Here is a 13,771-nt window from a genome sequence, read left to right as displayed (position 1 = left end):
CTGGGGTTTTCCCTCTGTCCAGCAAGGTAGTGAGCCATATTCCACATCCTTTGTCCACATGGGCTTGAGAACCTGGCTCTGAAACAGGTATGTGGAGTGAAATTGCCTTTTCTGTTGCTCTATAAGGTAAGCCAAACAAACATAAGAAAAGCTAACGCAAACAAAGAAATCGGACTGCACCTCCGTCGCACTTCATTATCACCACGTTCACTTGATGTGGCCACTCCACAACATCAGCCGTCCCTCAGCCCCACAGACAAGCTGTAGCCCACCACTTTATTTTGACTTGCCTGGGTAGACTGTCCTCGCTGACTACGCTCACTCCGGTGGGGATGCTCCAGCAGCCGTGGAAGCACCACCTTACCCATCATATGTTGAAGACTGCTCTGGTGATTCACTTGAGAAAGACCGCATATTCGCTCAGAAAAAGCGCTTCCCCTAAAGTATGGCTTTAGCAAGCAGAAAGGAGCTGTGAGTAAAAATGACAGTTTCCAGAATACAGTCATTGGCTTTCCAGCCCAGGAGACCTTGGGCCGGCAGAATACCACTCACCAGGTAGCAGAAGGTCATCTCCCATGTTTTTGCCCATTTGTTTCCACTCCATGCCACACAGGTACACCAGCAGTCGTTTAACCCATGGTCACGGAGAGCGACACTGGTGCAGCTGAGGTGGCCCACGTTCGCTGCATGGTCCAATTAGCTCTTCAGCTCTAGTCCTACATAAGAATAAGGAAATAAGAGGAACACTACTAGGCACTAGCTCTAGTCCATTGGCCAAACTATAATTTTTCAGGAGCATTAAGTCATTTAGAAAACAGTTCACCTTCCAGGCTGTGGAGGAGTTTCAGGTCAAGTGCCCACCACTGCCCAAGCTTCAATGCCAAACAGGCACTCTGGGAACGATGGACACACACGAGGGAAAATCAGGACTCTGTGTAGTGTTCACAACCGAACCACGTCCTTCCTGTTTGTCCTTCTCCTAACACCCCTTTCTTCTGGAGTCCTACTTTTTTGTATTGCCAAGCTGCAAAAGCCTGAAAGCTTTGTAGAAACAAGATGACCACACACACACCCCTAAGCCTCTGCCTCCTTTCTCTGCTTTGAAGCCTCTTGTCCTGCAATGCCATGCTCCAGCATCCTGAACCACTCAGTTCAGACACATGCATCCAGACTGGACCCTTGCTCTTGTCTCCTCAGAGCTACAGTCCCCTTTCTCTGTCCTATTTTTCGCTTCATCAGCAAATAACAACTACGTGTTTACTGGCTGTTTGCGCCGTTTCTTCCAGGAGTGGCAGCCTCACAGCCTCTTCCTCAGGTTTCTGCTCCTCCTCAATTCTTGTCAGCTGCCAAGTCCCTTCAGAGATGTTGAGAAGCCAGATATGCCCCCTCCACATTGCCCTTTTGCTGCTGGAACTGACCCAGAAATCTTTATTTCCCCCCAGAAAAAAAAAATCCCATTTAGAAAAATCTTTGACCAAGAGTTTAAAAGCATCTTAAAAAGAAACATTTTATTTTTTTTTTAGACCTGAAGTTGCCTTTCAGAGAAAGGGGATTGCAAGTGAAAAACTTCAGTTCCCTTTACTGAACACCAGAATCATGAAAGGAACAGGCAGTCAGAGAAGGGTTTTTTACCTGCCTCCAGGGCAAAAAAGGGGAGAAGCAGCGGGAAAGAATGGGAAGGAGAGAGACAAGTGCGCAAAGGTAAAAATAAAGCTATTTTGAGTGATTTTACAGTAATTTTCTTTTAATAGGCAAACACAGCATTTCAAAGTAAGTTTTCCTTCAGAAGGCTTTTGCCAAGAACAATCACATTTTTGTGACACTACCTGCAGGTTTTTTTGTTTACCAATGATTTATAGCTAATATATTTATTTGAGATACAGCAGTTTAGTTTGCTATGCTCAATTAAACTGGTTTATGGCTTCGTTCTTTTGGCTTTTATAGCATCAACTGATCTAGAAAGCAATTTGCAATGGGAGGGCAAAAGAAGCAAGTTACCAGCTAAAAAGAAGCCAAATAACCCATTTAATATCCACCCATAAATATGAGAATATGCTTCCTTTTCACATATTCCTTACTACCAGCTATTGACCATACAAGGTGCATTTTGGATTCAGGCTTTCGACTTTTCTTAAGTACCTGCATGACAGCATCCTTTTGGTTCACCACATCCACTTGTGTACCAGACCTCTGGCAGAGCGCTCATTTGTCTGATTCAGAAACAATTTCCCGCCGTAATTACAAGATGTTCTCCATTAGAAAGATATATGTGCATGACCAATTCCAGATATATTGGCTTGTCTTTTTATGCTTAAACAAGCACGGCTATACAAATTCCAATGATAAGTCACCCTCTGGCCAGACATCCTCTGAAGCTCGCTACACAAAACATTACTCACCACTGTTTTCTGAAGAGATGCAGGCAGAGGTCTTAGACTTTGGCCAGCTTAAAAAAAAAAAAAAAAAAAAAGGCACATGGGAAGAGGAGTGCTAGATCAATGCCTGCATCCTGGTTTCAGCTGGGATAGAGTTACTTTTCTTCCTAGCAGCTGGTACAGTGCTGTGTTTTGGATTTAGGATGAGAATGATGTTGATAACACACTGATGTTTTAGTTGTTGCTAGGCAATGTTTACATCAAGTCAAGGACTTTCCAGCTTCTCGTACTGCCCTGCTAGCAAGGAGGCAGGGGGTGAACAAGAAGCGGGGAGGAGACACAGCTGGGACAGCTGACCCAAACTGGCCAAAGGAATATTCCATACTGTATGACGTCGTGCTCAGTATATGAACTGGGGGAAAGCTGGCCGGGGGGGCCGCTGCTTGGGGACAGACTGGACATTGGTTTGGTGGTGGTGAGCAATTGTTTTTCACTTGCATTACTCGTCTTCCTTGGGTTTTATTTCTCTCTTCATTATTTTCCTTTTCATTACAATTTGTTGCTGTTGTTGTTATATTTTATTTTAATTATTAAACCATCTTTATCTCAACCCACAAGTTTACTCACTTTTACTCTTCCCCATCCCACCAGGGTTGGAGGGGGGGAGCGAGCGAGCAGCTGCGTGGTGCTCACCTGATGGCCGGGGTTAACGGCACAGGATGACAGCGTGCTAGGCCATTTCTGTGGCAGTTGAAATTTGTTTATCTACTTCTTTCCTTTGCAGAGAGACTCTGGTACTTTCCTGTCATGAAACGTTAATCCGATGTTGATCTACCTCTTGTAGGGTTTTTATTCTGCAGGGCAATGCTGTGGTCCGTGCGCTTCCCGGGAAGAAATCGGTAGCGATAAGCAAGGCCTCTGATGCAGTCCATGAAGTCTTGGGTGCTGCCCCCATGTCTGCGCGTGGTCAGGACTGGGGTAAAGGAAGTAACTTTAACATACATTTCCTTCTCAGAAAGGCTGCTTCATCATGAGATGGTTTTGCCTATTTTAATTGATTACAGTTTTGCAGAAGAAGGAAAGAAGAAATGACTGATGTAATTTTGACCTCGTGGCAAAGAGGTCAGGAAGCACAGTCAGACATACCATGTGTTTAATGCAGAGGAAATATTCCTTTAGGATGTGAACCGTGCCAGAAAAACACTGTGCTTTGGCAACCCCTGCCTAACCATGGTTAAATTCTTTTTTAATGAAATAGTTGGTTGCTGGAAAGAACTACTGAAAACAGGTCCACCTCAAGGCAGCGCGTACCTTTAGGAGTCTTTAAATAAGGCAACAACTCCATTAAATTGCAAGTGCTTCTGTCCTTCCTGGGTAACAAAGTGCAAATCTCTTCCAGCTGAATCTTCTCTCTCCTTCAGATCTAAGGAAGAAAAGTCACAGAGCATCTTTCAGCAGTCTGAAGAAGAAAAATATTTGTAGAAAAATAATGGTAACAACACACATCCCCACCCTAAAACTAGGGATAAGGCTAAAAAAGGTGAATTCTAGTCAAATCACCTGTTGGTGACCCGAGGCACAAATTGATAGGCAGCAAAATATTAGGCCTTTTACGGAGTTGGCACCAACACACAACCAACCAGTACAGAACAGCCATGTAATGTACTTGTGATGATACACTCAGCTGAAGCTGTAGGCTTTCCTGTTCCTCACGCCTGTTCATCCCCAGTTGCTTCACCTGTTGCTTACGTTCAACTCCTTCATCATGACTTCACGTTTTCTTGCACTTTTTGCCATAGAAAGGTCATTGGTAGGCGCAGTTTTTGCCAAATGGTACCTAAAGGTGTGAAGAGAGAAGTGATGATTTAGTAAAATTGGCTTTTTCATTTTTTTTTATGTCTATGAAAGGTTTACTTCTCCTCTGCAGGTGTTTTTCCGCAAAGTACAAAACTTGTTTATAGCCAGCTGCCTGTGATAAGTTTCATTGAGCAAGAATTGTTCTGCATAGTCAGTGAACCACTTTTCCTGTTACTTACACTTTTCTGTGCCAGAGACCAGGGTGAATTCACTTGGAGGATGTACACCAGGCAGGTACAACTTTGGTTGCCGCGCTCTTGCAAAGACCGGTGTATGCACAGCTCCAGGGCTAAATGCAAGCACCCGAGACTGGACCCTCTGCCCAATACAAACAGAACTACATCCTTCCACCAAGTTATTTTATGTATCATTTCCAGAGGACTGTTGCTTAAAAAATAGAGGCAGAAATTCTCAGGAAGTCCTTTCACATCTTCTCATCGTGTTCGAGCACTTATAGCACCTATAGCGGTTTCCAATACTGGGAAGTTTGAATTATCCTACTGAGACTAAACCCAGCATCCATAACTTGCACAGACCGTATCAAGCTGGGTTGTTGGACTACAAAAAAACTAATTAAGCTCTCACTGGTGCTCTTCTTGATTTATGGAATATTTCTATGTTACTGCCCTCCCCAATGTGAGTGCTAAAACATGGTGTTGTGCTTCAGCGTTTTAAATCTCAGTACCGACAAGACGCAAAGCTTCAGCCTTTCATCTGTAAAGACTTCCTTAGCAAAGCTGCAAGCTACAGACCTGCCATTGTCCGTCTTAACCATTCTCTTGCATGATTTTTTGGTGCTTAACTATCTTCAGATTATTCATAAAGTCATTTCATTTACTGAGTCCGTTTCCCCCAAGCAAAGAAATGTTAAGAGAGAGCCAGTATGAAACAGAGAAACAGAAAACCTTGTTCTAGCGACAGCACAGTGCCTGGGGTTGAAACAGCTCTGAGGGAAGGACAGTTCTCCCTCTAAAATACTGACAGAGGCCCAAAGGAGGTGAGGTGCCTCTCTGTGGCCCCATGAAAGCTCTCTGAGAATTTGGGGACAACAGCAGTGATGTCAGAGATCCCTCTTTTGACATCCCCACTTCTCTTTCTTCCCCTGTCCCCAGCCCCACCATAGCACCAGAGAGGGAAGGGCAAGGCAAAGCCAGGCAAAATTGAAAAAAATCTGTAGCCAAAATCTGCATCTTAGTGTATTTATTGACATGGTCTAGGATTAAGTGGAAAGCTTAAAGCGGGGGGGGGGCGGAGAAACAGAAAAAAGGGTAAACCCCCCCCCCCACAAATAACTTTATAATGGCATTAGACACTGAGTGGGAAAGAAAGGTTAGCAGCTTTTGTCCCCTCCTCACCTTTTTTAAATAGCAAGCCAGTGGAGTATACTTTGAAAACAGATAAGCCTGGATATTTCTATTAGGAATTACTGGGAGCAAGTTGCTAATGCTATTATTTTTCTAGACCCATTATCTAAGATTTGCTCATACTTGGCCCCTCCCCCACCTACTTGAAATTGTTGAAGCATTTTACTGGAAAAAGTTAAATTCAATCACTGCTTCAAAGGCTTTTTGTTGCCTTTTTTTTTTTTTTAAGAGAATACAAAGGTTCTGCTATCACACTGGCTCTCCCCATGGTAATTATCAGGAATACACCTCAGACACTGGAATCTGTAAAACAGAAGAAAGACTGGAAGTGTGACCACTGTGCCTTAAAAAAAATAATCTTCATATAGTAACTGTCTCAATCGTCTTACTTAGACTTCACAGTATTTCCAGCCTTATGAATTTCCCAGGCTTGAAAACATTTATCTCAGCAGGTTGCAGAGCTTTCGTTTCTGTCTTTATTACGTGTAGTTGGACTGTCTTCATTTCTTGTTTGCAGGAGGGTTGTTTTCGCAGGCGACAACTGTTTGTTTTGAAAGATTCATGATCTTACATGTGCCAGTGCACAAGCCATTGCATTGCTGAAGGGCAGGGGGAGATTTTACCCAAATATAGCTGTCCTCCAAGTGTCTAACACAGAATTGTTTTAAAGCAACTCTGTTAGATGTTTTGTTTTACGTTATTACTTTTTTCTTTTTCTTTGCAAATGAGGTATCTCTGCCTTGACTTGTAATCATGAAGAGATGTGGATTTGCAGCTAAATATAATCTTTATGGTAAACTAGGTATCTCTCCTCCACCCTCAAGAAATATTCTTTAATTTAGCACGCATTTGTTCAGAGTCTTACTTCATGTATCAGAAGACAATTACTGAAATTTCTTACTTGCTGGATTATTCACAATTTAGTCATTATTTTCATTTATGCACTTTAAAATGGAATCTCATATAGAATTTGGCATGCAGAAAGCCAGATGAGTGAGCGCACACAACCCCCTGTCCATACACAGCATCAGACACTCAGGCAATGAAAAATCATTTTAAAATTAAAAATAACAGAGCCTAAAAAATTCTGAAAAGGAAGTTGTTTGACCTGTATCTGTGTGCACCCATCAAGAACCCCAAGCTGGTGGACATCCACCACTCCGTGTACTGGGAAAACTCGCGTCCCACCTGGATAAACCCCCCCAGACCAGCTCCCCAGGAGTGTGCTCTATGTGCAGACCCACAGCAGCTCTGCCCAGGAGAGCTGGTTATGTTTTGACACTGCTTCACATTCAGCGAGCTTTGGGGATGGGCCGTTGGCTTTAGAATAGATGGTTTTACCCGGGCTGAGCCTCAGGAAACATCCCCGCCTCGGCCGCCACTCACTGCAGAGCAAAACAAAGCACGCTGGCTTGTGTGCCAAAGGTAGAGACTTTTGGAAAAGTTGGAATTAAAACAAAAACAAAAAGAAAGCAACAAAAAAAAAAACCAAGGAGAAAACAAGCAGCAATAACTTTAGGAACGGTTTCTGCAGAGCTGGAGGGGGAGGGAGTTGCAGGGATTTTATTTCAGGTCTCCGAAGCAGCAGAGCTGCTCTCCCGGTGTAGGCAGGCGTTGTGGAGCAGTGGGCTGAGCCTGGCGCCTTCCCTACGAGCAGACCCAACAACGCGAACCGCACGGCTCCATGAACACACGCTCCTGGTTAGAAATGAGCCTGCTTAAGGGACAAAGACCTCGAAGGCTACTCGGGGAGGCAGCTGGTCAGGGCACGGGGGTGAGAGGGCTGCTCCCCGGGGCTGCCTCCACCCATCACCCATGAGCACCACCATTAATCGGTTCCTGAGCCAGGAAGCCACACTGGGTCATCCTGCCCGTCACCGAGTAAGGCTTTGGGCAGCACAGCACCCAAGGACATGCTAATCACGCTCATACCTTTCCAGCTGCTCTTGCCCCACCACCCCTCCTCTTCCCCCATCCCCTTGCACAGCTGGGCCCACAGGGACCCCCATAGCAGCAGCATCTCCCCGGAGTCACCTTCACCCCCCCAGGACCGGTGGGTGGCCCACGGTGAGGGCACGCTCTCCTGCAGGGACCACCGCCAGCCATAGCCGCTTACAGCATGTGGCAGCTCCCTGCCACCACCACCCAGCAGGGCACGAGGATCACCTCGTCCAGAAACAGTGCATTTCCTCGCTGTGAAATCAACCTTGTTTGCAAAGCGCCTTATTTCTTTTTTAAACAAAAATAAAAATCCTCATTAGAGGGCAGCAAGCCAAAGCAACCGTTAAATCACATCCTCACAGAAAGACAAATATGAAATTAAACTTGCAGCAATTGGCTTACTAGAGCTGTCAAATCTCAGAAAGAATAATTTCAGAGAGGAGCATACTTCCAGCTATTAGTTAATTTTCCAGTACACTAAGTCAGGCTATTTGCAGATGGATTTTGCCATGTTTGATTATCAATCAGTTAAAACCCACTCCCCTTCCTTGGGAAGTACTGGTTGTCCACAGTCATTTCTCCAAAGATAATGCAAGCAGGATTTCCATAAACTGTTTGCTTCAGCTCCCCGATAGACAATTAATTCTTAAACCACTAATACTGGATTTGCTTCTACACTCAGATGAGGGGAAATCCAAGATATCAGAAAGTAATAATGAAATATCGTTGTTCGTGCCCAAATACCCTTTGTTACATGCAAATATGGTTAAGTGTGCGAAGAGGCTGCTGCTGAAAAGTCAGCATAAATGTCTTCAGTTAATCAAAACTAGCTTATGAGCAAAATTGAAGTGAACATTTCATGCTGCTACTAGGATTGCAAATGAAGGTTTCTTGATTGGACCAGCTCTGGATCTGCAACAAATGGATTTCCTAGAGCCACCGAGTTTACAATAGGTTTTGTTCCAGGGGAAAGCTGTGAGCAGGAGGTGGGATCACCTCCAGCACGCATGTCTGTAGCTCTCCTTGTCGCAGGCCAGGACCCAGGTGCCCACACTCATCCCACCCTTGCTTCCATTTGCGTCTCATGGGTGGAGTCTGTCACTCACAAGCACCCAGCGACGATCCTGCTAGGCCGGGGAGATGCTCTGGAAGGCGTCCAGGCAACATCCCTGCGAATGGCAGACTACATATTTTGAGAAGGGTTTTCCAAAATACTCTAAAATTTGGCTTAACTCCCACTGAATTCACAGTTAAGTCAACGGTGGGCGTCTTGAAAAAAAAACGCATCCACGGGACCCGGAAAGTACAAATCTTGGACAGTGTCAATGCTTCCTCTGGGCAGAGGGAGGAGGAGGGAAGGTATCATCTACTCCAGCACCCGCTCCACCTCTCCTCACACACAGTCGCCTCTGTCCTCAGTACTGTGTGGTCACAAAGCTGCCTGTGCAGTACCACCATTATGTGCCGGCAGCACTTCATACCTGCTTTCTGCAGGAATAAACTCTCAAGGAGCAAGGCAGTGAGAAATCAGAGAATAGATAATTTTCCAGTATGTTCAGTAAGGTTATTTACTGATGGATTTTGACATACTTGATTACCAATCCGTTAAAAAATTTCTCTGGAAGTACTGGTTGCCTGCCTCATTTCCCCAAATGACGTTGTCGTGAGGACATTATCTAAGTGCCAGCTTATATTTGGTAGGAGCCCAGCAAAGACACAGGTCTGAGACCATCTTTCTTGGGCTCTGCAGCAGCAGAAGCAGTACAAGATTAGGACCCTAGTAGCTGGCATAAATTGCCAGTAGTCTGCTGGTCACTAAGCCAGCTTTAAGGGATCCAAACTCGAAGGTTCCCAAGCACCCAGCTTGCTTCTGCTGGGTTGAGGTTTGGGCAGGTTTCTTGCCTGTACTACAGTGTCCTCCTGCAGTCACCATCTCCTTTGAAGGTGAGACACGAAGAACTGTAACACTGCTGAGAAAATATGAATCTTCCCTGTGCACCTTCCACCTTCCCCTTTCAGTCCCAGCCGAGTCTCTTCCTCCTCCAGGCTAGCTGTGCCCCCTTACTCACCTCCTCCAGGTAACACATTCCCCTGCGACGTCTTGCAGCCCTTAGGGCCACTTCCCTCGTTGCCCTGCCATGGCTTACGTCTGTAGGTCTTTGCTCCTCCTCACAGAGATGCTGATTGCATCCCCTCATACACAGAGTTGTAGACTCTAGGCAGGTTTCACTCTGCCTGGAAACCCTAAGAGAGGGCAATGACCATGGCAAAGAGGTACGGAAAATGGCAGTCCCCTCACCCCACTGATGGCACTGGCAGCTCCACTGGTGATAATGAGAAACAGCAGTCAGGCCGAGCTAGAAAAAAAAAAAAAAAGGCAAATTATGATTAATAACAAAATCACGATAAAACCATGCCAGCTGGCAACAGCATCGTCTGTCGGTGGGCTGGATTTGTGGGGAGGGAACCTGCTGTCATCTGTGTCTTGAAAAACTCAGAGGCTTGTAGGAATTGCATGTAGTGAGGACGCCAGCGCACCACCTCCTTTCCTCATCCTTGTCCTTGCCAACACAGGTCTTACCTTGCGCCTACAGGCAAGTGACAGCATCTGACACTGTGCTGGCCACCACTTGGCCAAGGTGGTGACTGGACTAGTGGTCTGCAGAAGAAAAAAAAATTTGAGTTTTTAGGGTTCACATTCAAGAACTCAGTAATCTTACTGACTCTCATCCTCTGAGAGTTTGGCACAGATGGGTACACATAAGACACACCTTGGCAAATGGATTTCACATGCAAGATGTGCAACAAGGGAATGAAATGTGAAACATGCATAGTGATTCACAGCTACAGATATGATACTTTTATAAAGATAAAGTCCGTTTTAAAGACATTACCACCACTTGGAGTCACATACAACCACAGTCTGCAGGGCTTTAAGCTCCTCAGATACCATCTGTGAACACTATACTGTGACTCGGTCTTTGCAATACTCAATATATTAGCTTGGCTTAACAACAAGCGGGTAACTTGACAGTAGTTTCAGATTGTCACCCATCCAACAAAACTAGAAGAGCATTGCAAAAGTAAGTCATTTTGATTTAAAGTCTTGAATTGCTTACTGAGCATAGCAGACCAGTCCAGGTGACAGCCAGCTCAACTAAGTACTTTTTGCCTGGATTACACTACGGTGTTTTCGGGAAACTGCTTCAGAGAAGAGAAAAACATGCAATGACAAAGAGAGACCTGAAGAAGACAGTCCTTCCTAGGATCCCTTTGCAATATGGTCATGCTCAATATGATCAAGCTGTACACAGCTTTCCTTATTATTAGTTTAATGTCAATGTTTGTGTTTGCTTCTTATTGTTAAGATTAAGCAATGCTTCAATTTATTGAATCTGTCGGATCATAGCTGGTACTGAATCTAATAGACTATTCTGTGTAGATGTTAAAAGTTTGTAGAAACTCTATTTTTTGCAATAACTTCTGAGATTTTTGTGTTTCTCCCATGCCAAAATAAAGAGGGGAATTATTTCAAAAAGTATATAAAAAGAGAATGAAAATATAATGTTTTACCAACTGGAAGGAGATTGTGGCTTTGGAACCTGAATCAGTTTCATGGATTTCAGATTGCTGCTTCTACTCGCACACTTGAGACTTCTTTCCCCACCTCCACTTGAGAGAACAAGTAGGGACACAACTTTGAACATTTTTTTTTTTATTATTATTTAAGAAACTTTCGGTATAGCAGATGACATAAAATGTGTTAGCTGCCTACTTTTGCAGAGATGTGTGGTGAACTTCAGTAACATACTATGAGCTGAATTAAATTGTCTGCCAAAAGCAAGCAAACTTTTCTAGACAATCTGTTATTTGACACACTGCAACCAGTAAAGCCTGTTGTACCATCTGCTCTTTATAAAGTGCATGGTATGTGTTTTACATGGTTTCTAAACTTAGCAGTGAGCCAGAGTCAACATTTCTACAGTGGGGATCCCCTATAAGAAATTCTATCAACAGCCCTTACCCTTTCAACTTCGTGTCCACAGTACTAGCAAATCCCTTTCCCTATAGACTTCATTGCCCTTCCAGACAGACTCTACACTGTCAGGAGAATCAAAAGTCTTTTCAAAGCATATCTTGCTGGCAATCTCATGGGTAACTTTAAGGACTAAGAAAGCACTGAGATCAAACCTGTGGCTCTTCAAGTTCTGTAACACTACTAGCGTGCAAGCTTTACAGGTATTTGTGTATAGAAATTACAGGCTTAAATTGCTCATACCTAAGATACACTAGTTTGGAAGAGTCTTGGTGTGAAAGCTGTATTCCTCTTGTGCTGTAATTGTCCCCAAAATAACCTCTGAGCTTTGCCCTAGGACATGTCCAGCTTTCTGTTTGTTATTGACAAAGACCATCACCATGGCAAGATTTCTTACACAAAAGTACGTGTACAAAACCTGCAGAATGCACATAGAGCAAGCCTGAGGTGTCACAACTATGAGGTATGTCCTACACATACCTAATTCTACTTGCATCCTGCAAACCCAGCACTTCTAGAAGTTACTCTGCTACACGCAACAATACAGCAGAGGGTACATTCCCACCAGTGCCAGCTGGGAAACGGTATCCAGAAATCCCACATACGACCACAAAAAATCCCAGCCTACAACAGCCGCATCAGAGGCGTCTGATCCGCTGGAGTTCTCAAACATTCAGAAATTTTCAAACCCTCCCTATTCAACATTTTCCTGCCAAAAAGGGAACACATCCAGTAAAACTACACATATGCACGCACATATATATCCTAGCCGCCTTATATCAAAAGGTAAAATGGGGATGGAAAATTAGCTCATTACTGTGATCTGGATGTACTTCTGCATCCCTAACATACTGGGTCAGTCAAAATGCTATCTTCTATCTTTGATTTTTTTTTTTTTTTTTTTTTTTACATTGGAGGAAGGACAAAGGAATTCTTCTTGCATACCACTGAGAAACATTTTAATTTCTTATACACAGCAGCCAGCTGGTGTTTCCAGATTTTTTTCACAGCTTTTTTTGCATTGCAGATATGACTTCTCTGGAAGATATTTTCCCACCCCGGCAGCTCTGAGCACGGAGAGGGGAAGGAGCAGGCACTGCAGAAAGGCAGCTGTTTGACCACCTAGGCCAGCAACGTGAGGGGGGCAAGAGAAGGAGGAAAACTGGGGTGGGAGCAAGGTGTCAGAATGCCCAAGTACTGAAATACGCGGGGGAAGGATACATAGGAAAGTCAGATGCTAGAAGGAGGCTGTAAATTGAGGTTGAATCATTTTTTGCATAATTTTAGTTGGTGTGTCTGTAGAATAACCTGACAAAACACATATATCTCATTTCACTAAGACTTATTACTAGGACAGTATCATAACTTAATGTGGTCCAAACTATCTAAACTCTTTTCTATCACATAATAGAAGTGCATTCTTTAGATGCATTTAAAGTCATACAATATGCTTGCAATAGTACTTCTACTAAAAACATCCATGCTAAGAACGACTTTGAGACTTGTGGCTTTTTTACTTTATACAATTTATTTTTCCTGGCTTTTGGTCCGTAAAAGCCTGACTAGCACTGTGCTTACAGACTAAACTATTTATTATGTTCTCTGGCCTGGGGCTGGCAACTGGATTATGTGACAGGTGGTCCTGAAAGACATCCAAGACCAGGGACAAACTGGCCTTCTTCACCTCCCTGGACATTTCACCGAAAGTACGCTCTGCAGTTTAGCATCCTGAGACACAGACTGCCCTGGTATGAAAGTGATGATTGAATGTGATGGCTGATATTTGGTTTTATTTCAAATGAAATGCTTTCCCACTGGGAAAATTGGGCTTTAGATTGAAAAAAAGAGGGCAGGGAGAGTTGAGTGGGGAAAAGATGAAAAAAAGATGAAAAAAGAACACGAAATGCCTATGGTATAGTGCAAATAAGTCCATATATTTCAACTTTCCATTTACCATCATGGGCACAACTCCACAGTCAGGGTTCATTTCCCAAAAGAAACTAAACCACCCAAGTGCCGTGGAGCACTCGCTCCCTACAGCCCGAGAATGAGCCCAGTGCAGACAGCAGCTCTCTATAGGAGATAAAGCCTGATGGGTACCTGCAATATGGGTGAGGGAGACAGCTTGAAGCACCTCAACTGCAATTCCCCAGCATTTCATGATAGCAAGATTTTAGGATCTAAATTTAGATAGTTCT

Source organism: Balearica regulorum, chromosome 1 (genome assembly GCF_011004875.1).
Source record: "Balearica regulorum gibbericeps isolate bBalReg1 chromosome 1, bBalReg1.pri, whole genome shotgun sequence".
NCBI lineage: Eukaryota > Metazoa > Chordata > Aves > Gruiformes > Gruidae > Balearica > Balearica regulorum.
The sequence above is the reverse complement of the archived record's forward strand: the minus strand, read 5'-3'. Positions refer to the sequence as shown.